Genomic DNA, 25,468 nt, shown 5'->3' on the forward strand with positions numbered 1-25,468 from the left:
ATTCTGACACAACTGAAATCTTTTTTTCTGCATGTTGAATTTCTATCAAAATTCTCAGTCGCAATTGGGATGCTATGTTCGCTCATCTGAACCATCTGCGAACTAATACAACTGCACCACTTCAAGGGAATAAAATTAGATGTCTTGTTAACAGTTTAATTTCTGTTATAGAAGCAAATCAATTCACTAAAAGATTGTCATGCAACTTAAAAGTAACTTTCGTCCAGTTTTTCTAAAATACCTAACCAAAAGTATATTCTCTTCGAGCAAGGCGTATATAGCAATTGATATTGATATGGTACCGGGAGGTAATTTTGGCCCATTAAATGGTAGCCTGAACAATATTCAGGAAATACATTGAAACTATATATATTCGAGACAAGTTTTTATACCAATTTTGGCATTTTGGTCTTAATAAAACGCTATTGTTGGCATATTTTTGGGGCTTATCAAAGGCTTATCGTCTACCAACAGCTATATCTATTCTAAGAAACCTGGGAAATTGCAATGAGCAAACAGCACCACCCAAGAGCCTATTCGGTGGATTTCTGTGCTTCAACAGCATATCGAAAGGGAGTAGGATAGTTTACGTGTAGGTGTTGCCTACATACCGGCTCATTGAAGATAACTAGTTTTGCAGTGACAAGAAGCAATTGGCTATCACTCAAATACTAGCTACTTCAACAGGCTAGAAGTGTTCTAGGCGCGACTGCTTCGCATATTTGTAGTAGTGTAAATGGAGCTCCTCATTTTTTAAATAAAAATTAAAAACAAAATGCTGAAAATTGCTAGTGAATGAAAGTTGATTTATATTTTCATATTAGAGGGGAATTTTTGTATTGTATTTTGTATATATATTAATAACTGTTTATTTTCTAGAATAAGAAAACGTGAACATAATTGTGTATTTTTCAAACCATCATCGAGAGCAGATACACGTAAGCGATTGCTTATATTTTTTTGACCTAATTACGTGCTAGTGGAGAAACAGTGGTTCTGATGTTTATTGAATAAAAATTAGTAAATTACTTCTATTTTAATGAAAATAGTTATAGCACATTAAAGGAGCATAGTACCTTTTCAATTTTTGAAAACCGAATTTTTTTTATTGATTATTTCGAAAGATTAACATTTTGACCATATGTGTTTGAAGCCGTTTGGATGAATTCCAAAAATTGACAAAGTTACAGCTATTTGAACCGCGCATGTCTAGAGCGATTACACAGCGAATAAAAAACTTAAACGCCGTTTTTCTCGAAACCAGGTTTTGCAAGTCGGTACCATAAATATCTCAAGAACGGCTCAAGCAATTCTAATGATTCTTTTTTTGGTTTGAACGCCAACCAAATTATCTAGTGTTTGACCCATTTTTTTCCGTATTGCAATTTTTGTATTTTTTAGAAATGTTTAAAGTCAATTTTTTCGACTAAAAATCTTACTTTTATGTTTGAATGTCCGCCATTTTGTTATGCGTTCGAATTAAAAAAAAGGATGGGTTAAACACGAAATAATTTAATATACTTTCACGTCGTTTTGTAATTTTTCGATTCGGATAGGCCCTCCAGCTCCAATCCATGGTACCGGAATTCATGTTTTTTTGTAATGACTATCTTCAAGGAGCCATAGGGGGAAGGGAACGAGGTAGCCATATGAAAACAAAATTGTAAATATTAGTATAAAATGCAATGTTTTAAATGTAAAAAAACCGATTCGATTGGGGTTCGCGTCATTGAGAAAAAATATTTGACATAAGGCAAAAAATATGGTGTAAAAGGTATTATGCCCCCTTAAGGGAGGACCCTACTCTGGAAAGTTGGAAAAATCGAATTTTTTTTTTTGCATTTTCGAGACACTTACACCTTTAGAAATGTCATGCCAAAAAGATTTTTTTTAAATCTGATCTCGTTAAAACTTACGGCAAATATTGTGGAGTCACCTCAAGTGAAGTCCATTGCTGTACGAAACTTCGAACGAAATTTTCCCCAAAACCATGTTTCTTTAGTTGGCGGTACGTGTGACTCAGAATCTAGTGGACCGATTTGGCTGAATTTTTTTTCAGCATGTAAAAACGAATTATCTAAATTGTTACGTAGCCGTTTTTTGATATCTCAATTTTTTATGAGCTATTAATTGGCGATTTTTGATGAAAAGGATGCAGTCTTTACATTTTTATAAACAGAATCCCGCTTTTGAGCCCAAAAACTGCTTCCGAAATTGGGCTCTGCGACGAAAAGTTAATGACTGCTAATTTTCTGTTAACCAATAACCAAAATACCCCAACACTTAACTATAATTCTAGCATTCAAAAAAAATTTACGAAAATCTATTATTTTTCGGTTTTTCGGAGTAGTGTCTCCCCTTAAAGCCTATGAGTACTACAATCGCTTTAGTATTGTTAAATAGCGGCTAAGTTTTTATTTGAGAAAGCGCAGCAAAAGAGAGGGAATGTAGGCTGAATTTAGTAGCATGCTGAAAATACTCTCCGGTACCCTATTCAAAATAATATCGCCTTGAAAAGAGTATACAGCAATCCCCCGAATAACGCGGTTTCGAATAAGAACGTTTCCAATAAGGATGGTCTGGAGTGATGCCATTAACGCGGTCGAACGTTCTTATTGAAGTCTACGTAGCATATGGGAATTGACTTAATTGGTTCAAAAATGAAATAACTCGTGATCCTGACCGTATAGAAGGTTGATGTCTTCGACAAAGTTGTTCAGTACATCAACAGGTTTTAATTGGATTATGGTATTGCGGAATTGTCTCACTACGTGGCGCTAGCGTATGTGTAACACTCTTATACAGGCTATATCCTGCGCTGCTGACTATCTAGAAAGTTGCGGTCTTCGAGAAGGTTACTCAAATGACTGCGACCTTCAAAATGGTAAGGAAAATAGCGCAGAACCGACTCACCACGTGGCGCTAGTGTATATGTGCTATTAATTGCTTAGACAGGCTGTATCTTGCGCTGCTGACTATCTAGAAGGTTGCGGTCTTCGGGAAAGTTACTCAAATGACTGCCACCTTCAAGATGGCATGGAAAATAGCGCAGAACTGACTCACTACGTGACGCTAGTGCATGGGAATATTCTTATACAAGCTGTATCTTGCGCTGCTGACTATCTAGAAGGTTACGGTCTTCAGGAAGGTTACTCAAATAATTGACACCTTCAAGGTGATATGGAAAATAGCGCAAAACTCACTCGCGGCGTGTATATGTAGCATTCTTATACAGGCTGTGTCCTACGATGCTGAACGCTCCACGCTCAATTTTATTCTCTAGCAACATTTACTGCTTGCAATTGATTCAAGTAATCGACATTTTCCAGGATACCTTTCAGAATTGGCTGCGTTAGTGTGAGATTAGATTAGATTAGACTAGCAACATTTACTGCCTTCAAAAAAAATCTATCGTGCTAATCCACCAACTATTAATACTTCTTCCTAAAGGGCCAGTGAAATCCCACCAACTCACTTATTTAATTAATCTCAGTCACGTTAACACATTTCCAGCTACTTTCTAAACATTCTTAATGATTCATAAACAACTATATTTTCATTTTTATCACTATTTTTTTTCAATCGAAACTTGCAACAACTTAATAGACATTTATGTCACACAGCATTAATAATGTGAAGTCAACGGCATACGTAATGTTACTTTTAGTAATTCAGCTTTCACGTGTTGCGGCATATTTTTCATGTCCGTTGCAAGTTAAATGCGAGGTGTGAAAAAATTCTAAGGAATTTCATCGACTGCGAACGTTGCATTTTGCAGAGAATTTTTGTAAGCGACCAGCATTGTGTTAAATAACGAGCAAAATATTAGCTAATTTTCCAACTAGTTGAATAACCACTGTCACTTAAATAGCCTTACCGAAGAAAGCAACTTCTTGTACATTACCAAAATCATGAGCTATGGCAAACACAATAAATAAGAAATACACTAGCGCCGTTCGTTGAGTCAATTCTGCATTATTTTTCATACCATCTTGAAGGTGACAGTCATTTGAGTAACCATCCCGAAGACCACAACCTTCTAGATAATCAGCAGCGCAAGATACAGCCTATACAAAAATATTACATATACACTAGCGCCACGTAGTGAAGCAATTCCAAAATACTACAATCCAACAGAAAGCCCTCGATCTGCTGTACAACTTTTTACAGCACGTTGTTATTGTTATCACGAGTTATTCCATATTGAAACCAATTAAGTCAATTTCCATATGCTACGTAGACTCCATTAACATGGTTTCCATTAACGCGGTCCCTATTAGCGCCCTTAAGGGGGGACCCTACTCTGGAGTCGGAAAAATCGAATTTTATTTTTTTGCATTTTCGAGACGTTTATACCTACTTTCAGAAATGTCACGCCAAAAGAATTTTTTGATATCTGATCTCGTTAGAAAGTTATGGGGTTTCCTCAAGGGAAGTGCATCGCTGGACGAAACTTTAAACGTGTTTTGTCGAAACCATACTTTTTCAACTGGCGGTACGTGTATCTCAGAATCTAGTGGTTCGATTTGGCTGAAATTTTTTTTCAGCATGTAAAAATGAATTATCTAAATTGTTACGTAGCCGTTTTTTGATATCTCAACTTTTCAATTTTTTATGAGCTCGCAACTGGCGATTTTTGATGAAAAACACTTTTCTTTTGGAAAAATTGCCGCCATTTTGGTAATTTTTCAAATTTTCAAAAACCCCTACGCAACAATTTAGGTATTGATCTAAAGCTTCAAAATCATCCTTGAAATCCGTTTTCCGATACGTACGTTGGTTACCGGTACGTACCGCCAGTAAGGAACTATTTTCTAGAGAGCATCCACGCGCCCAGTTGCTACCAGCGTATGAATATATTTTGGCATTCAAAAAACAGAAAATACATGTTCGAATATAGCTTAACCTATAACCAAAATACCAAAACTTAACTATAATTACAATACGCCAGAAAAATTCACGAAAGTCCTTTATTTTTCGACCTTCCAGAGTAGGGTCCCCCCTTAGCCGCCCTGTTAGCTTCGAGATACGATGCTGGTCTTACAAGCAAGCCGTCGTATGTTCGAATCTCGGCTAGGCGGCCGGCTGCGAAATCTGTCGATAAAGAAGGGTAATGTCTAAAGACGGTATAAACCCAAGGCTTTGCTTTATTAGCGTCCTTATTGGGGGAATTACTGTAGTTTAAAGCAGTATTAGTTGCTTCAAAAGCAGCAGAAGGTGTTATTTCACATTTTTGCGTTGCACACGATATTCGTATATTCAGCGATGCTATGAAACGAGAATGTTGTAGTATGCAGTCAGTGGAGGCAGATCGAGCGTATGGAAAAAGCCTATTGCTTGTCCTCTATATAAAACGATAGAGTGATAATCATTTTGGCTCATTTTGGCTATTTGTATCTGGGTGGGTTCTTAATACAGTAATAAATGAATTTTCTGCCGTAACACTATCCTATTTTCGCGTTTTGTGTCTTATCTTTCTCTTTCTAACTTTAATTACTCTATCTCCTCTCTCTTCTCCTTGTTATCTATTTAGTCTTCCCTTTATTTGTCTCGTTTTCCCTGTTTTTTTTTCTCTCATTTTCCCAGCCTTGCTGTCACATTTTTTATCATTCAGTCTCATCTTCCCTTTATTTGTCCTTCCTTTTCTCTCTAGTTTATCGGTACTTCTATTCTTGTCCCGTTTTTCGCCCTTTTTAGTACTGATTTTCCTCTTGTTTTTCTTTTCTTTTTTGCGTTATTCCTATTTTTTTGTCATTTTCTGTTTTATTGCTCTTTGTTCGTTTTAATTTTCGTGAAACTAAAACAATAAAAAAAAACGGGAAAACGGGAGAGAAAAACAAACAAAACGAGACAAGAAAGGGAAGACGGAACAGATAGCAAGAATCAAGCTAAAAGGGAAACGAGGAATTGCGAGGGAATAAAAAAGCGACAGATGAAACGAAGAAAACGGCAAAGAGGTCAAACGAAATATAGAAGGAGAAAGATGAAGAAAGAAACGCGAAAATGGGGCAGGAAAAGTAGAAAAAACGAGTAAAACGGGAGAAAAAAGTGAAAACGATGAAAACGAGTAGGAAAGGAGATAAACAGAGTTAGAAAAAGACTAATACTGGCAATGAAAAAAGAAGGAGGGAAAGAGAAAATATGGAAAATGAGAAGAAAAATAATAAAAATTCAGTGCAACACAAGAGCAGAACTTCGTTTTTTAACTTCGAAAATAGACGCTGATGTAGCCCGCATGTCGTAGACGAAATGCGTATCTGTTGTGAATGAAATTGATTGGAATTCAAAAACATTTGTAACACGGATACTCGCGCGTTGTATTTTGTGCAACAATCTTTATCTCGGAATATCTCGGAATCCTGGCTATATGGAAAGTTACTGTCTTCAGCAAAGTTAATCAGTAGGTTAAGACCTTTCGTTTGGGGGATAGAATTTTATAAGTTTGTCACCAGGGGGCGCCAAAACCCGCTGTAAATTGTACATCTTGCAATTGCAGCCATATTCAAGTTGTTGCATTCGGAAAGATCCTTTTATCGTTCCTAAATGATGTGGCATTCTATTGATTAAATTTTTTTCTGGCAGTTATCATGTTTTCTTAGATATTTTTCACATAAAACATCTCATCACATAAAGTATGATAACATTTCTGCTGTTGGCAGAAAGTAGGGCTTCTGTGATTAGAAAGTAGGACTGATGTGGTGTTTTTATTTACTTAGGCAGGATGTTTAGAAAGTTTTTTCCACAAAGATGATACATAGTGTGAAATTGGATACTTCCGTTCATCAGCCTATCAATTTTGGTCCACTAAAACATTTTTTGAAAACAGAATCTTACAAACAAACAGATTCCGTAGATAGAACACATTCAGAAAACTAGCCCATACGCTAGCGCCGTAAAGTCACGAGATTATGAAGTTTTACACACCTACGGAATGACCATCAACTGCTGGAAAACTTTGAACCATTTTCCCTTGTGAAAAGATAAGAGAAAATTCCAGTAGGGACCAAGTGCGGTACCCCTCACGCGCCGCTTGCATCGTTTTTCCGATTTCGGTTTATGCACTTCTATTTTGCTGAATAGTTTAAAGCATTAATGTACTGAATAATTATATCATTTTGTTTATGATACCTTTATTGAAGAATACATTTTGGTTTGACATCGATCTGTTACGTTAAAACAAAATGGGATCCAAAAATCTACAAGTGTTGTACAATATACAACAGCGCGAGTAACGGAAGGTTAATGTTCGTATTACATCAAGATACTCCTAAAAACTTTAGTTTCCTTTTTTCCTTCTTTTTCTGGAGAGCATCAGAAGACGGACTACCTCTATATCTATCGGTAATCCGTCAATGAATATGCTAAGAAAATTTACTTACATTTTATAAGGAACGGCTTTTACTGTTGTTCACAAGGAACTATTTGCCAGTTTCCTCAGTTAACCTATAATCTCCCACCCATCTCTCACATTAGTCGGCGGGCCGCACGGATCACTTCGAAGGGTCACAGTTTGGCCATCACTATTGCAGGTGATACACAGAACCTATAGGATTACGGCTTGTCTCTCAGAAGATCGTTCCTCTCGCTTCGATGCCCGCTCTCCGGATCACACCGGACAGCCCATCCCCTTGCTGCAACCGTTCATCCCCCTATAACTCGCTTCAGGGTAGCTTTGATCAGCCGTGTCAATTTGTCTGGAACACCGTTCCAATTCGCGTACGACTGTATCATACGCTGCCCTGAAAGCCACGAAAATATGATGCATGGGCACATTGGGCTCCATACATTTTTGTAGGATTTGTCGGAGTGTGAAAATTTGATCCGTAATAGACAGGACCGCCATAAAGCCTGGCTGAATTGTAGGTGGCGTTGATCAGCCTATCGAACACCTCACGCTGGTTTGTGACCAGGTTTCCCTCCTCATTCCACATATCAGGCTTCGGTATGTATCCTTGATGAGATAGGTTCACCTTCTCACAAAACTTGCGCGTGTCATTATGCCGTAATAATTGTTCTGGCTCTTCACGTTCTCTGTCCTTCTTCTGGCGCTTTTTCCTTTGTTTTGGTTGTTTTTCCTCCACATCGCTTGCTGCTATTCACCGTCAAACCAGTCATTCCGTACCCCGTGTGCACTTCCTAGTAATAATTCTAAAGCCGCTTTGTAGCATTTAAATTTTATAAAGGTTTTATTGCGGTCTGAATCATTAGCTCTAGTTTTATCATGGTGTTGCGCACTACCAAGATGATACAAGTCCAAAACTACCTTTAAACCCCTTCGTACGTCTAATAATCGTTGGTAGATATTCCACTAGCCAACGAAATTTCTCCGGTTCGTTCGAATTGAGCAGTAAAAATGATTCGGCGCTAAAGACTCCTGCTTGCCCGTTTCCAGTGGGATGAAAGTTAATGGTCTGGAGTTAACCATGCTTAAAGCTTCTGTCAGTACTGTGAGGAACTGGTGGATTCGTCATCCAGTTTTCACTCTAAAGCTGATTTGACAGCCCAAACTATCCTCTCCCAACAGCCTCCCATATGTGGAGCAGCAGTACGCTGGGATTTAAACTAAAAACCTAGTTGTACGAAATGTAAAACAAATAAGCAAGATTCCGCAATTTTGTTCAGTATTCCTGAGAGCATTTCTTGTTTGTAAAAGTAAAATGTAAAAGTGTTATAAAACCCAAATTGTACCTTAGACAGTCAGCTGTTTTCCTTTGCATATTTAATCAGAATGCCAGTTACATTAAGCGCAGCGTCGTCTGAAACAAGAAACGTTTTATTCTCAGAAGTGATTCTTTACCTCAGTCATTTGACTTCCGCATTGTTCTTATCAATTTGTTCAGACTGCGTATTTTTCCGGGATAGAGACTCCCTTTGGTCTTTAAACTAAAATTATAAAACCGGAATTAATCTTTCCACCAACCATAAGGGCTGACGGTCTAGAACCTAATTGTATATTTTACTCTATATAGTGGGTTTTGTTCTAACCTAAAATGAAAGGGAAATTTCCCCAGCTACTTAGTGTCCTTAGGCGAGTTCTCCATACGAGAATCGTTTCTTCCTATTTTAGCTACTGTTACATTGCACTTTGCCATGGATTTTGACCGTCCGGATCCAGGCTAAATCATGTTGGCCAGAGGGTAGGATCGCAATCACTTTCCTTCAACACTACTAGCGAAAAATCGTCGTCGTTCACAGTTATGGTCGGGATTGCGCAAAGTGCCGGGATTTTCTGTGATGCAAAAATAGTGGAGCTATGTATGAAAACTTCATAAACGTATAGTAATTCATCCAGCTGATATAAATCGTATTTAAAGCAAAAGCTAGGTGCTACATTCCGATTTCGAAACTTGACCTTCTGTTTTTATACGACATGCTTCGCAGCCAGCTGTTAGAGTACGACACAATAGCGGAGCTAATTCTACGATCGTATTAACTTTTACAGCCTCTTCCAGTGCAGATTGGACTGAACTGACAAGCATGATGGTTAGTGAGAGGTTCACATATCCAGCATTTGGCGCCTGACCTGATGTAGAACGCAACGTTTACGTCGTTCGTTGGAGCGACGCATGTTCGTTTGCAACCAGAAAAAGTAGTTTGAAATTTACGTTGCGTAACTTTTGCATCGTGGTTGCTTGTTTGTTTGACCCCGTAAAGGTTTGCAAAGAGAGCGATTGAATGCAGCTTAGTGCTCTTGATTAACGGCTGCAATATACAATTTTATATCATTCAGAAGAAGCCTAATATGTCCGGAGAAAGCAAAATAAAATATATTTTAAAAAGGACGCATTTAATGCCAGTGTTGGCCGATAAGTTTTAAATAATTTTATTGTTAACATGCGCCCAGGAAATGACGAATTAATCACAGTTTCTACCATGATTAAACTTCGATCTATGATCTATGTTTAAAATTTTAGGATTTCGACAGATTTTCACTTCTAAGTAATGGTTTAGTAAATGAACCAAAATATACTGGTCGTCACTGGCACTAAACGCGTTCCTTTTACAATGTATTTTGCTTTGCTTTCACCGGATATATTAGGCTTCTGCTGAACGTTATAACATATATTACTGCTGTTTGTCATGAGTGCTAAGCAGCATTTAATCACTCTCTTCGCAGACGATTACGGGGTCAAGCAGACAAGCAGCCACGTTGGTTATTATACGGGCTGCGAAAGTTACGCAACGTAAATTTCAAACTACTTTTTCTGGTTGCAAACGAACATGCGTCGCTCCAACAAACAACATAAACGTTGCGTTCTCCATCAGACCCGGCGCCGAATGCTGGATATGTGAACTTCTCACTAACTCGCATCATGCTTGTCAGTCCAGTCCAGGCTTAGTCCAGCAATTTGCAGAGCACACGGGGCACACGAGAAAGATCTCAATAGACCGCGAAAAAACAACGAGCGACGAACCTGTTTTCCGTTGATACCGCAAAAGAGGGGTTTTCTTTTTGGAGTAAATACTGTCCCACGGATCGTGTAAGGTACACGGCTGCCACGGCTACCTACTACTGAATTACGATTACAAAACCTTCGTGAACTTCTGGGCAGCTCACGTGATGATGAAGTATTGCAGCATGAAACGAAAAAAAAACAACAAATAAATCGTTTATTCATATTACCACCGTGGAGACGAAAATAATTACACCGATTGTCGATAAGTAGCACTGTAGCAGAGCGATGGGAATACGAAATAAGCCGCCGCATCTCGGTCGGTAGACCACAGCTGAAGGTGAAAAGTCAACATTGCACTTATTGCAGCGGAGCTGCTAAACAGTCAGTGAGAATTCTTCATTCGATTTTACGTGATTCCACAATTGAAAATTTGCTTACGAAGTCAGTCTCTACCTATGCCATTAGGCCTATAACAGATGTAAGCGCAGTCGAATTGGCTGAGCAGCTAATTTGAGTGACATGAATCGCCCGCGAATAACGGACTTGTAACTGCACTTGTAATAACACTTACAGTCCACCAAACCTGTCATAGCGAATCAAACTTTCAGTTTTCATCGACGACGCAAAAGCCATGAACGGAGGAGGAGGAGGCCGCTGAATAGGCCGCCGCCACATGCCATTGCGTAATTTTCAAGCAAACAAAACAAATCGGCGGCAAAATTGCGGACCCACCCATCCGTTTTTCGAGATCACTGCCTTTGTGAGTGCAACAGCTAGCAGCAGCAGCACTGCATCGAATGGTGTCATTGCACTTGCCGATGGGTGTAAAATTGTTACAAAATAGCATTTATGTCAGCAGCGGTTCCGAATATAGGCTTACTGAACTTACCCCGTACGTACACCGTAGGTATGCACAACGAGCACATCAATTATTAAACCTATTATGCCAACAACAACCGTCTGGCAGGATTTCAAGCAAGATCACTCCGCCGATCAGTCTTTTACTTTCGCATAATGGGATATTAAATATGCGTAAAAATTAAATCGTCGATTCCTTCTCGGCGTTTGAGGAGAAGGAGACGGTTGCTGGATCGAAGCCAATCAAAGCCTTTTTTTTGTTTAATTTAAGCATTGTTATTCGCGTTATGTATTAGCGTACCCAGACATAAACGAAAGGTGGAGCACCCGTGCTTTCAGAAGAATGTTTTGACCTGGAGAAACGGATTAATCATAGGATAACGAATCTATTATTATTTAACACAAAAATACCAGCCGATTAGGTTGAAAACTCCGAACTTTCGGGTGCAACTGGATTCAACATCAACGATGAAGTTGGGCCGGAAATCGGGCATAAGGCATAACTCATTCTAATTTGGACTATTTTGAACTTTAACTTTACTTAAAAATTAAACTGGAAATTTGTCTTATAATTGCATTTTAAATTAGACTGGAAGTTTTACCTGAAATTGGAGTTAAAACAGAATTTGAAGGTTTTAGTTCAAATTAGACCTGAAATTTTACTTGAAATTGGAATTGAATTAGACTTGGAATTGGATTTGAAATTGACTTAAAATTGGATGTACTTGAAATGGGACTTGCAATCTGAATAGAACTCAAAGAAAAAGCACATGTAGCAGAATAGGTAAAACAGAAAACTTTTTCTTAAGTTCGTACTCGAGATTCTGCTAAGACGCTCAACATTATAATTTTCAATTAGTTGCAATCAGAGTTTAAACTTAACTTGAAATTAAACCTAAAATTGGAAAAATTGAAATTAGGCCTAAAATTTGACAGCAAACTGAACGTCACATTGGACATATATTCCAAATTAAACTTGAAGTTAGTAAAACTTGATGATTAAAAACCGGACATGGACCCGAAACTAAACACGAAGTATTACTCGAAATTAAAATTAGCATTTTTCGTCTCATTCTCATATATGTTTTACTTCGTTTCTGTTTGCCTGTTTTTGCTCTCATTTTCCTTCCAATTTTCTTTATTTTCTTTCGTTTTTGTTTTTTTTTCATGAAACATTTTTCAATCTTTTCTCTTGTTTATTTCGATTTTATCGTTTCCAGTTTTCGTATTTTTCTAACTCTTTTTATTTCCTTTTCTTCTTTCTTTTTTGTTTGCCATTTTTCTCTTTTATGTGCCCCGTTTTCCCGTCTTTTCTGTCTGTTTATTTTCTTCTTGACTCCCTTTCTTCGTTTTCCTCTTCCTATTTTGTTTTCATTTATTTCGTTTCTCCATTCCCCAGCTCCCATATTTTTTCCTTTACTATCCCGTTTCTTTTTCTTTTTATCCCATATTAAACCCTTTTTCTGTCTTGTTCACCCTCTTTTTCTATCTCGTTTTCTTTGTTTTATTCTTTCTCTTCCATTATTCATCTTCTTCTGTCCAGTCTCCTGGTGTTTTGCTTCATTTTCCCTCTTTTTATCTCCCGTGTTCCCTCCTATTCTGTCACGATTTTTCTTTGGTTTTTCTTTTATTTTTTATCAGTTCCAATTCTTTTCCTGCACTAAGCTATTTTCCAAGTTTTGCACGGTTTCTTTCGTGCTCTTTTCCGTTTTTCTTTTTTTGTCTCATTTTTCGGTTTTTTTGCTTCTTTTTCTGGAGAGCAGCAGGTTTTTTTTCTTTCGTTTGCTTTGATTTTCTATTCCAGGAAACATCCCGTTTCTTGTTCCATTTTTTTTTTCTTATTTTTAGTCCTGTATTTCCTCATGCTTTTTACTTGTTTTTTGTTATTTTCTACTCGCTTTCAGTCTTTTCACTTCTCTTTTTGTTCTTTAATTTGTTTCCCGATTTCATTCTAGCTCATTTTATTTCTTTTCGTTCCTTTTTTTCGACTTCATCTGTGCCGTTTTCCTCGTTTTGATACCTCGTTTTTCCGTTTTTCCTGTCTGTTCTGTTCTACCCTTTCACTTTCCTTTCGGAAAAACGGTTTTTCTTTTTCATCTTCCGTTTTTCGTCTTTTTCTGTTCCATTTTACTTTTTCTTTTTAATTTAATGTTTCAATTTTTCCTGGTTTTCTTTTCTCTTGCTGTCCCTTTCCCCGTTTATGTGCCATATTTCTCCTTTAATATCTCATTTGACCTTTTTTCCCTTTTTCTCGTTTCCTCTATCAGTTTTCTCATTTCGCTCTCATTATTCGTCTTTTTCCTTTTCTGATGCTTTCTGTTCCGTATTTCGTATTCTTTCCAGTTTCTTTTTCCATCTTTCGTTTTTTCTTTTATCTGCCCATCTTTTATCTGCTCTTACTCGACTAGTCCCGCAATTATCCTGTACTCCAGAACAGACATTTAAGCCCAAAGCTTTGCCTTACGTTCCTCCTTCTTCGTTTCTTTTCACTTCTTTTCCTATTACAGTTTTTTCCCTTTTACTGAGTCTCCTCTGATTCTCTTTCTTCTTCCGTTTTCCCCCGTTTTCAGCTCCTTTTTTCCTGCCTGTTTACTGTTGTGACTTTTTTCTTTGTTTCGGTTCAGGTTATCAACTTTTTTCTATTTTTAACTAACTTATCATCCTGTTTTTCGTTGGTTCGTGGTTATTCCATTTTCACTTATGTGCTGTTTTTCCTTCTTTTCTGTTACATTCTATTTTTCTTTTCCCTTTTAATCCTTTTGTCTTCTGTATTAATTTATTTCTTCCATTTTATAATCTTTTCGTCCCGTATTTCCTCTTTTTATTTCTTTTCTACATTCTCCCGCTCCCGTAGTTTTTTCCTCTTCTTTGGCTCCTTTTCTATTCCGCTTTTTCTCTTTTTAATCACGTTTTTCCTCTCCTTTTCCATGCTTAATCTTTTTCTTTCCAGTCTTCTGGATTTTACCTCATTCGCTCCCTGTTTCTCTCCCGTTTTCTTCTTTACCACTTTTTTCTTTTTATGTTTCGTTTTGTCCCTGTCACGTTTTTTTCGTTTCTATTGTTTACATATCTTCTCCTGGTGTTTTAAATTCTTTTTTCTCGCGCCTTTTTACCTCTCTAACCTTTTTCTCCAGTTTTTCCCCGTTTTCAGGCCCATTTCAACTCTTTTTCTATCTCATTCTTTGTTACACTCAATCCCATTTCACATATCTCTCTTTGTTTCGGCCCCGTTTTTCTTTTATTTTTTTCGTATTTTAACTTCTTTTCTATTCCGTTATTCGTTTGTTCGTCGATTTTTCGTTTGTCTTTTCCTTTTTTTCTTTTATTATGTCCTTATCCTTTTATGTCACATTTTGTTTTTTATTTTTCGTTTTATCCCTTATGTCTTATGTATTCATTTTTCTCTTCCGTTTTATTTTATTTTCTGTTTCATTTGTTCTCTTGTTCTGTGTTAGACTAATCTCATGTTTTTAGTCTTGACCTTAACCGCGTCGCTTTTTGCGCGATTTGTTTTTGACGCGACTATTTTTACGCGAATTTCGGAATTTACGCGGTTTTTTACGCGATTTTCGGAATTTACGCGGATGTGCTCAACACGTCTATTTTTTCACGTAGTGTTCAAATCTACAAAGTTTTTTTTACGCGAAATTTTGTTTTCTTTTTTACGCGAATTTTGGATTTTATGCGGTTTGGATTTACGCGGGACGTATCCTTCGCGTAAAAAGCGACTTGAGTGTATATTAATACTTTTTGAAATGGTGGTTCTACAATTGATGAAGGGACGGTAGGGGAAAGAAATGGAATTTTTTGGTGAAGGTGGGGCAAGAGCGGAAAGGTGAGGAGGAGGGGGGGGGGGGGTATTGGCAGCCACGCTTAGCTTAACAAGTAGTCGTTTTGACTCCTACCTTTTGTCCAATACTGGAAGGTGCGTGAGTCGAACCAAGCTATAAACTGAGATTATAACCGGATTCGAACTCACAACACCCGTTAGGGCATATGGTTCGCTGGTACTTGTACCTTTGAACCATAGAGGTGCTGGACATAAGGAGACTGCACAACCCACTTATCAAGATAGCGACGCGTCTGGTTGGGTTTCAGACACAAATTGTGCCTCTTCCTCCGTCTATTGTAGATAACCACCGACCGAGAAGTTTAAATCTAACTTGTTTTTACTGGCAGGACGACGACACTATGCAGGCTCTTATACGACTTGCAAGGCACTACACGTGACGTTGTTCGTCTGTCAGCGTGTTAGCCGCGATTTTCAGCGCGGGTTTTCAGGGGACTGTTTTCAGTCTTTTCTCTTCTTTTGTCTGTTATTTTCGTTACCAGTTTTCGTATTTTTCTAACTATTTTTATTGATGCTCCGTTTTTTCATCCTTTCAGTCTGTAGATTCGGTTACCATATTTCTTATTTTTTCCCTCTCCATTTGACCTCTTTTTCCCTTTTTTCTCTATCGGTTTTCTTATTCTTCCCTAATTATTCCTCTTATACCTTGGGATTTCTCATGTTTCCCCCTTTCTTGTGTCTTTTTTCCTTTTATCTCCCTGCTGTTTGCTATTTCTCTGATTCTTTTCTCTTCTTTTCCTGTTACCGTTTTTCCTTTGTCTCCTTTCTCAGGCCCGTTTTTCCTTCTTTTCCTGTTTCATTCTTTGTCATTTACTCTTTTTTTTGTTCCGATTTTCGTTTTTTTCTCTGTTTAACGCCTTTTATATCCCGTTTTTTTGTTCATTTGTGCTTTTCCTCCTTTTCTGCTTCGTTCTGTTTTTCTTCTCCGTTCTATCGCTTTGGTCTTCTGTATTCATTTTCTCCCATTTCTCCTCTCTGTATGTTTCATGTCTCTATCCCCCCGCTCTCGTAATTTTTTACTTTTCATTTCCTTCTTTTTCTATCCCGTTTCTTCTTCTTCGTTTTCTTCTTTAGGACTCTATTTTCTTTTCAATGCTTCAGCTTTTCTCTTCAGTTTTCTGCTTAGTTTTATCCCTCATTTTTCCTATTTATCTCTTCCTTTTGCTTGTTTTCCACTTTTTCTCTCTCCCTGTATCCCGTTGTCTCTCCTACTCTGTTGCGTTTGTTCTTTCGTTTTTCCCTTTTTTCATGTCAGTTTTTTTATTCCTCGTAATTTTTTTTCCTCGCTCTCCAGTTTTTGTAATGTTTTCCTTCGTATTTTTCTCCTTCTGTCTCATTTTTCCTTCTTTTTACTTATTTTTCTGGAGAGCAGCAGGAGATGGATTTCCTCTATATCCTTCGATAATCCATCTATGAAGAAGGCAAGAATGTATGAACGTCATATCAATTTATATTATATAAAAAATATGCGTCCTTCCGTGAGCTGCTATCCACTCCTAACTGAAGATTCCAAAGAGCGCCGTTTCAATCTGTTTCTGACAGCCGATGCCGAGATAGTGTAGTCGAAAAGATCGTAGGTTTCGTTGAACTGACGAGAGATCGAGATAATCGGTTCGTTGCGCCCGTAGTTCGTTCTCCGGAACTCCAGTCTCAGCAGGTCTCTCCGGCGTAAAGAGATTGATGGCACGTTTATAGGTTTAGGATGTTAGGAGCATCAATGGCGCCCAACAATAGCAATCTACTCCGGACATCGTATGAAGGCATGTTGGCTACGTTATTCCACGGAAGCAGTCTGAGGGCAAATCTTGTGAACTTCTTCTGGACAGCTTCAATTCGGGCAATCCAAAGGTCCATATAGGGACTCCATATTAGACAACCAGTCTCGAGGGATGATCGCACAAGCGAGAAATATAATGATCGCAAGCTGTGTGGATCCGTGAAGTCTTTCGTTGTCCGCATGATGAATCCTAGATTGCGTTTTGCTTTTGTAATCATACTAGAATAATGATCGCGAAAAGTGAGACTCGTAGATGACTCCCAGATCCTTCACAGTATCTACACGCTCCAGCTGAGTACCACAGATGTGGTAATTTCAGGTGATCGGTGTGGTTTTACGGCTAAACGAAATTATAGGACATTTTTGAGCGCTAATCGTCATGCGATTTCTCAGGCACCAGTCTTGAAAATAATCGATCATCCGCTGAAGTTCCTTGCAGTCCTCAAAGATCCGTATAGTGAAGTATATGGAAGATGGAAGCAAGTAGCATATGTCATTGAAAAATATCGAGAATAATAGTAATCCGAGGTTACTCCCTTGAGGAACTCCAGAACTGTTTGTGAAATAATCAGATTGCACGGTAGCGAACTTGAGGCAAAGACAATAATAAGACAAATTAGAATTGAATAGGAATAGGCTTGCAACTAAACTAGAAGTTTAATTTACTGAACTGAAACTATTTTCGCATAATTAGTTTATTCATCACGAAAGTAATGGCCAAAAAAACAAAATTTGCGGGTTTCGGGTTCTGGATTTCAGAAATAATTCCATTTTACATTAAAATTTCCTGTCATGATGCTGATATCCACTCACTTTGAATGACGGAATGTTTCTGCAAAACTCGAAATCCGACTACCTACTAGCCGTCAAAGGGGGTGCGTTCGATGAAGAAAAGAAGCAAAAAAAAACTTTCACCCAAGACTCGCGATTGCTGTTTTTTTTTGTCTTGTACCCACCCTTTCAAGGGAATTGTTGCTAAAATGCATGGAATCGTGCAGGGAGGTAGAGGAAAAACAAAATCAGCTAGAGAGTGTTGTTTGATGGAACAATAAAAAAGATACGTTCGTGATGCTGGAGCTGATGTTAATCACCGATCGCTATAATAATATCATAAACATCAAATTGTTTAAATCAGCCGATTAAAGCTTTTCATTCACGGTTCATTTCAAGCTTTCCGACTCCGACATAATGCTGTTTGCCACGCTTGTTCCGTGCCACAGCTATAAACAGCGGAATTTCGCTAATGAAATTTGATTGAAAGAAAAGCAATTTGCAGCCGACGCGCATGGCCACCGATCAGAAGTAAGTGATAAGACATCATTTGCCATTGCCATAATGACGGTTGCAATTTGAAATCGGCAACAAAGTGGCACTGCATATCGGCGGAATGCATTATGCAGCTCAGCCGGGCAGAAGAAGTAAACGACCTACCACCACCACCACCCCCTAGATGTGCGTGATTACGAAATAGGCGCGAATGTTATCTTCCTCTGCCGCACCACACCGGCAGAACCGACAATAAGGTGAATTGTTCGGCTTAAACCCGCGCGCGCGCGTGGGTACCATTTGCAATGACCTTCCCAGACAGTCAGTTGCACCCGACCGACCGGTGCGAGGTGGCTGGTAGTTCCACAACAACAAACCAAACGAAGAGAAAAATAAAAAATGGAAAAGAGACCGATTGTGCGCGGAAAAGTCGACTACCGGTTCGTCATTACCGGGGTGAGGTAGCAGAGCAGCCCACGCGGCCGGGCCTCACGAATTCTATTCTTCTTTGAATCCACTCCGATGCGACCTTTTTTCCCACCCTCCTTGCGAGTGTGATTGTGCTGCTGCAACATAATTTTAACAAGTTTTAGTCTTGCCATTAGACGGCGAGGCTCTCGGATAGGAGAACAGCAGCAGAAAGAAAATTATTTAAGGCAATTAGGCAGAACAAACGGAGATTGCAGTCTTAATGATGTTGCCCGTACGGAAAGTGAATGCAAATTGATGAAAAAATGTTTCACATAGCTTTTCGAAACGATTGTATGATTTATTGTTCCTGGAAGGTCAAGTTTTCAATCAACCCTTGCAGACTGATCACCGGAAGCCATTCGATAGGACATTTCTCTTGTCACCGGAGCTGGCAGCTGGTACCGTTTTTATTTGCTTTCCTTCTATGGTCCAGCGGTGATTTGCCAGTTTCTTGGCTGTTACTTATTTCCACTCTGTCCGTTTTATATTTGCCATGACTGGCGGCGACACTTGCTGCGCAGTGCGGACATTATGGAAATGGCTGATGACAGGTAGTGCTGCAGCACAAGAGCAGACAAGAGAGCAGAAAAATAATTCACCGCACACTGGACTGCACTGTGCTTTGCCCCTTGTGTTCCGTACGTTCCGTACGTATGCCGTAATAAGGCGGAAAACATTCATCATCTGGTGGTCGAAGCAGATAGCTTTTTTTTCGCGTTGCTTTTCCCCATTTATTTTCACCGCTATTATTATTATTTAATAAAGTATTTTCCTACCCCGAGCTGGGGCCGAGCGACCCACGCCACGCCACGCCATGGCACGACACGAGTGCACCGGTCGGTGGTGCGGTAATCAAGTGGATTTCGGATTTCTGTGTCAATGTTTATGTCGGCTATTTTCGACTGCAAGCGCAGTTCAAATTACTGGAAAAAAATAGCCGGTTGCAGTAGGATGCTTTTTTTTTTGCGGTTCACCGACATCAGCCGGTGAAGTTATTTTTAGAAACAACTAAGCTTAAAGGTAAAGCAAATCAGTTAGTGGATGATACGGTTCGTTCGTTTGGTTTTAATTCGTTTTAGCGTGGACAAAAGACAGGCAGGTTATTACAAATTTATCCTAATTTGCTGTGCGAATAAATTATTTGAATAATTGACCAAATTTAATGTACTACGAACCTAAAAAGCGCGCTTCAAATGACCCTCAGCTATTTTCTTTCCAGTCTTTCCCTTTCGCGTATAGGCAGCTTTGTTTCATTACTAACTTCTACCATTTCCTTCATCTATACAAATTACCGTTCGAAAAAAATATTCAAATGACTTTTAGGGCCCCGTAGTGATGCAGTGGGCAAATAAAAAGGGTGTCCATACGAGAATGCACCGTTTGATGGAACGAGAACGCAACACGGGCTTCGCAACACTGACTGCCGGTACGAGCGGCCAGTGTTGCACTGGTACAGACACAACAATGTTGTTTTTGCACTGAAAGACGTCAACCACTGACCTTACCGGAACTTCACCCGATTAAGAAGTTTTGGTCCATCGGAAAAGACTTCGTAAAACACCTAGGTAAGGTGTTGGAGAACTGGGTGGATTTGTACCTTATGAATGGCGCCAAGGGCAAGGTGCGGATATTCGGTTATGGAGAGAAGTTTCAATAAAGCGGTGAAATAGAAACTTAAAAACATAATATTGAACCACAATATGAATTGAATGATTCTAAAAAATGGATTTGAAAGTGACATTATATTATGCGCCCACATCAATTCCATTGCAAATGGAGACGCACGGTTATTTTTATATAAGCGGAAAATCTGTCTCCCGAACAGCGCCCAACGTAATTTCTCAAATGCTATGCGTCCATAATGATGATTTTTGATATATGAAATACCATAAGTGTTAAACCCACCAAAAATCAGCTAAATCGATTGTAAGAACTATTGTAAGACCATTAAGGGGACATAAACCACTAAAACTTTTGAAAATTCCATTATCTTTTTATTTCAGATTTTGATTCTGCGGTCTTTTCCGCTTATTTTGATATTAATTTTGTAATGATCCGACCACGGGAAGTGGCCGAAAAACGATCATACACAAGCATTCCAGTGCGGCGCACTGTGGGATGAAACCCAAATCTAGGTGGATAAAAGTAATTACGCTAAAACCGTTAGTCCTCGGTATGTAGTAAGTTCGGATTCGGAGTAAATTGGTTATTTTAACTTCCGCATTTTTTGGTGTATATGTAGTAAGCGAGTGCAAACTATAAACTTTTTTATGGCTTAAGTTAGCTGAATAAAATGTTCAGTAAAGTTAAAGAACATTATATTTTATGTAACTTTGCTAAAGAAACGAAAGCTCTATCTCTTATGGTTGATGGGCTGGAACTATTTAAAGTTTTTTGGTGCGAGTGGACCTAAAAATCCGTTTTTTCTTTATATCTTCTTTCGTGTTTATTTCTCACAAATCATGTCTTCTGAGCACTTTCACATGAATGAAAAACTCACATTTTGTTTGAGGGAATCAAGTCGCTATCTCCTTCGGTTCTCAAGCTACAGGCATTTTTTCTCAAAATAATATAGTTTTTCCAAATGTCAATAACGTAAAAACAGCAAATCAAATTATGTATAAATGTTTAGTATTATATTGGCCTCCGAAATTAATTGAGATCTCATCGGTCCAGGTCGGCCCTTTTTTGCTAGACCGTATTGAATAATGAAGTAAAAATTACCGGTTTACTTACGAAAATCACAATTTTTACGTAAAAAGAATAACTAAAAAAACGAAAATAACGCTTGTTTTTATCTTAATTATCTGTATTCAGCTTATGAAGGTGGCTCTAGTTTTTTTCGAGCTGAAAACCCTTTTATTTTAGGGGATGTGAATGTTACAGTAATTAACTGTGGTCGCCGAAAATATAACACTAATTCTCGTTGAAACCGGGCTACTATTGACTCGTGGTCTTTAAATATTAAAACTTTTGTATTTGATTGGTTGAAAATTGTTAAAAAATGAGGATTACACGTCGTCAAGGCACAAAATTTTGATGCATGGCTCCACTGTAGCTGATTCCAAGACTGATTCTCTGACATTACCGATGTAAGAAGAGGCATAGGAAGCAATTACCAAGATATATGGGCAAGTTAGAAAAAGACATACACGAAAGTTTTCGAGAGATAACAACTATTGATTTAGTGAGTATGATGCTACAGTACTCAGATTTGCTAATAGCAAACATTAGAGGTATTCCAGTTTAACTTAAACCGCCCTGAGAAGTTATACCATTATTAATTATACTTGATTAAGATAAATACAATCATTTAGACTTATTTTCGCTTTTTTAATCTATTTTATTTACGTAAAAATTGAGATTTTAGTAAGTAAACCGGTAATTTTTACTCCATTATTATTCAATACAGTCTAGCAAAAAAGGGCCGACCTGGACCGATGTGATCTCAATTAATTTTGGAGGCCAATATATTACTAAACATCTATACAAAATTTGATTTGCTGCTTTTGAGCAGTTTTTACGTTATTGACATTTGAAAAAACCATATGTTTTTAGAAAAAAATGCCTGTAGCTTGAGAACCGAAGGAGATAGCAACTTGATTCTTTCAAACAAAGTGTGCGTTTTTCATGCGAGTGACAGTGCTTGGAAGGTCTGATTTGTGAGAAATAAACACGAAAGAAGATATAAAGAAAAAACGGATTGTTAGGTCCACCCGACCAAAAAACTTTAAATAGCTCCAGCCCATCAACCATATGAGATAGAGCTTTCATTTCTTTTGCAAAGTTATATCAAATGTAATGTTCTTTAACTTTGCTGAACATTTTATTCAGCTAACTTAAGCCATAAAAAAGTTTATATTCGCTAGTTTATAACGCTAGTATAGTTTGCATTCGCTTACTATGATGGTCACCCTAATTTCATATACACTGAAATCGCTTTATACGCGAATTTCGGAATTTACGCGGTTTTTTTACGCGATTTTCGGAATTTACGCGATTTTGATTTACGCGGGACGTATCCTTCGCGTAAAAAGCGACTTGAGTGTATACCAAAAAATGCGGAAGTTAAAATAACAAATTCACTCCGAACATACTATATACCTAGGACTAACGGTTTTAGCGTAATTACTTTTATCCACCTAGATTTGGGTTTCATCCCACGATGCGGCGTGGAACAACCTCGACGGAATAAAACGCCGCTCCTGAAAAACCACGATTTTCAAACTTTATGTACCTTTTTCTCAAAAACTACACAACGTATTGGAACAAACTTTTTTTTTGTTTTGTTGGTAGGAGTTTGGCAAAGACTTTTATAACTTTTGAGTTTTGTAAACGAAATACAGCGTTATAAAAGTATTTGCCAAGCTCCTACCAACAAAACAAAAAAAAGTTTGTTCCAACACGTAGTGTAGTTTCTGACAAAACGGTAGGGGAAAGTCCCCCAGTACCGGACACCTAAGGATTTTGACATATATAAAATCAACACTTAGCATTACTGCAGTTTTTACTACCTGAAAGAGTAATTTAGAAGACTATTTTCCAATAAAAATAGGTTACACGTATTTGCATCACTAATGAACCATTTTAGAAACCAAATGAGAAATCGATAAAAATCATTATTTAAAAATTGTGTCTCCCAGTACCGGACACTTAATGGAAATTATAAAATAAACCAATTCAGGGCTTATAGTTCTGAAAAATACATGTCAAAATGTTTAAAAACTCTTGCTTGCTTGCATACTTGTTGACTAAAGATATTTGAAAAATTGCTAACGCGTGGCTTTTTACGCACTACGTTGAAGCCCTTCTGTTTTCTTCGAAAAATTGATCATCAACTGGGTTCCTTGTTTTTTTATGTTTGAGTTAACCGGTTCGGTATAAGAGATGTTTTCTTTCTTCTCAATCTCTTTTTTAGCAAAATCTTGATTGCATTCAAGAATTTGACTGAACCAACCAAAGCATTTTGCTGTCCGGTATTGAGGAACGGCTCGGTCTTTGCTACTGGGTGACGGGAATCACTAAGTACAATTTATATTTTTTAACAAATTGAATAACTTGGTGGAAAAATGAACTATGGAGCTGGGAAAATATTTAATGAAAGATATTTTGTATATGAAAAACTATATTTTATGCAACCGAATTATGCTGTAATGCTGAACCGAAAATTAGCCGTAACATAACAATTCGATCGGCGATAGATAAAAACAAACAAATCTCTGCTTTCATGAATGATTCTGACCTGCTGATTTTTTTCCTTTTTATTGGTTTCATCATATCAGCTACTAAGGTGCACCATTTGAACTATGAAAATCAGAAGTGTCCGGTATTAAGAGCTGTCCGGCGCTGGGGGACTTCCCCCTACATAAAGTTTGAAAATCGTGGTTTTTCAGAAGCGGTATTTTATTCCGTCGAGGTTGTTCCACGCCGCACTAGAATGCTTATGTGTGGGATCGTTTTTCGGCCACTTCCCGTGGTCGGATCATTACAAAATTAGTATCAAAATAAGCGGAAAAACTGCAGAATCAAAATCTGATATAAAAAAATAATGAATTTTTTAACATTTTTGGTCGTTTATGTCCCCTTAAACAAACTGCTGGTAAACGCGTACACGCAAAATAATCCTCACATCCTTTCCGCGTGAAGAATCACGTAAATTGCTCTACAGGGAGTTACGTGACTTTCAGTTGAACATTATTGGAAAATACAATAATATCTATCTCATTTCCACGTAAATTCACGCATACTAATGCAAACTACGTTAAATTCACATAAATAGTACTGGAACAGTTGGATGGAAAATATTCACATAACTTTTCCCGTTATTTCGACGTGAAAATTATTTTGAGTGTATGTTGTCGATTCCACTTCCAATCTCACCTATTTTTTTCTATTTCTATTGTTGGATAGTCTCGTTTTGTTGGTTTGTTGCGTCCCTATTTTTAGATAGTCTAGCCTCGTTACAAGATTACTGAATCATTATTTACTTACTGAGTGCCCGATCTTATTCGGGGTCTCTCTCAGTCGGCTCTCAGCAATTTTACCATTTTACAAGAACCGAATACCAAAAATCTCTTTACGTTTACGATTCTCAACCCAATAAAAGAAAATTTGAAAAGGGGAGCAGTTCAATACGATGTTACGTTAACCATTTAAGCCCGATCCCACACAATTGTGAGACATGACTACTTTTAAAAAATTTTCCATTCCTCTCTAAACGATGTACTTTTACATATATGGCACCAATCTCTTGTGTAAACATCGTATCTCGTAGAAAAAATAGAAAATAGCGGAAAAGAAGTTTTCTTTTGTGCTTGGATTAATTATTGTCTAGTCTTCAAAATCTTGTGAAAACAGCAAAAAGTTTTATCTGTCGTATTTTCTTATCATTATTATGCGTATTTTGAAATTCCTTAGATAAAAAATTATTGGTAATAAGTATTTCCAATTGATGTAATTAAAAATTTACGGGAAATAACTTTTACAACTTACTTATGCTCATTGTTTCTCATACCTAAACAATTGTGTAGGTTCGGCCTTATTGTATACCTACCTTTACGTTCCCGCCGGGACTTCAAAAATTAGTGTACATGCCTTTACACTTTTGGCTCTATCTTTACTATTTTTTTATCGATTTGATACAACTTGTCTTCAAAGAACCACCTCAGATTGACCTTCAATGAAAAGATATATTAGAAAATTTTGCATCCATTTTCCCGGAGATATTCCAGATCGCATTGGGATTATTTTTGCACGTCATAAGTTACAGTTGAAATAAAACGAAATCTGATGCTGCCATCTCATTTTGGGTCAGTAAGAATGAATACATATGTTGCGATGGAAATCGCC

The 25,468-nt window shown here is 37.8% G+C and overlaps 1 protein-coding gene across 1 annotated transcript in view; it reads left to right on the top strand.

Moving 5' to 3' along the window:
• Positions 1-25,468, top strand: part of LOC128736844 (uncharacterized) — a 39,345-nt gene that overhangs the window by 975 nt on the left and 12,902 nt on the right. The gene's annotated exons all lie outside the window — the stretch shown is intronic.

Source organism: Sabethes cyaneus, chromosome 2, assembly GCF_943734655.1.
Source record: "Sabethes cyaneus chromosome 2, idSabCyanKW18_F2, whole genome shotgun sequence".
NCBI classification, from domain to species: domain Eukaryota; kingdom Metazoa; phylum Arthropoda; class Insecta; order Diptera; family Culicidae; genus Sabethes; species Sabethes cyaneus.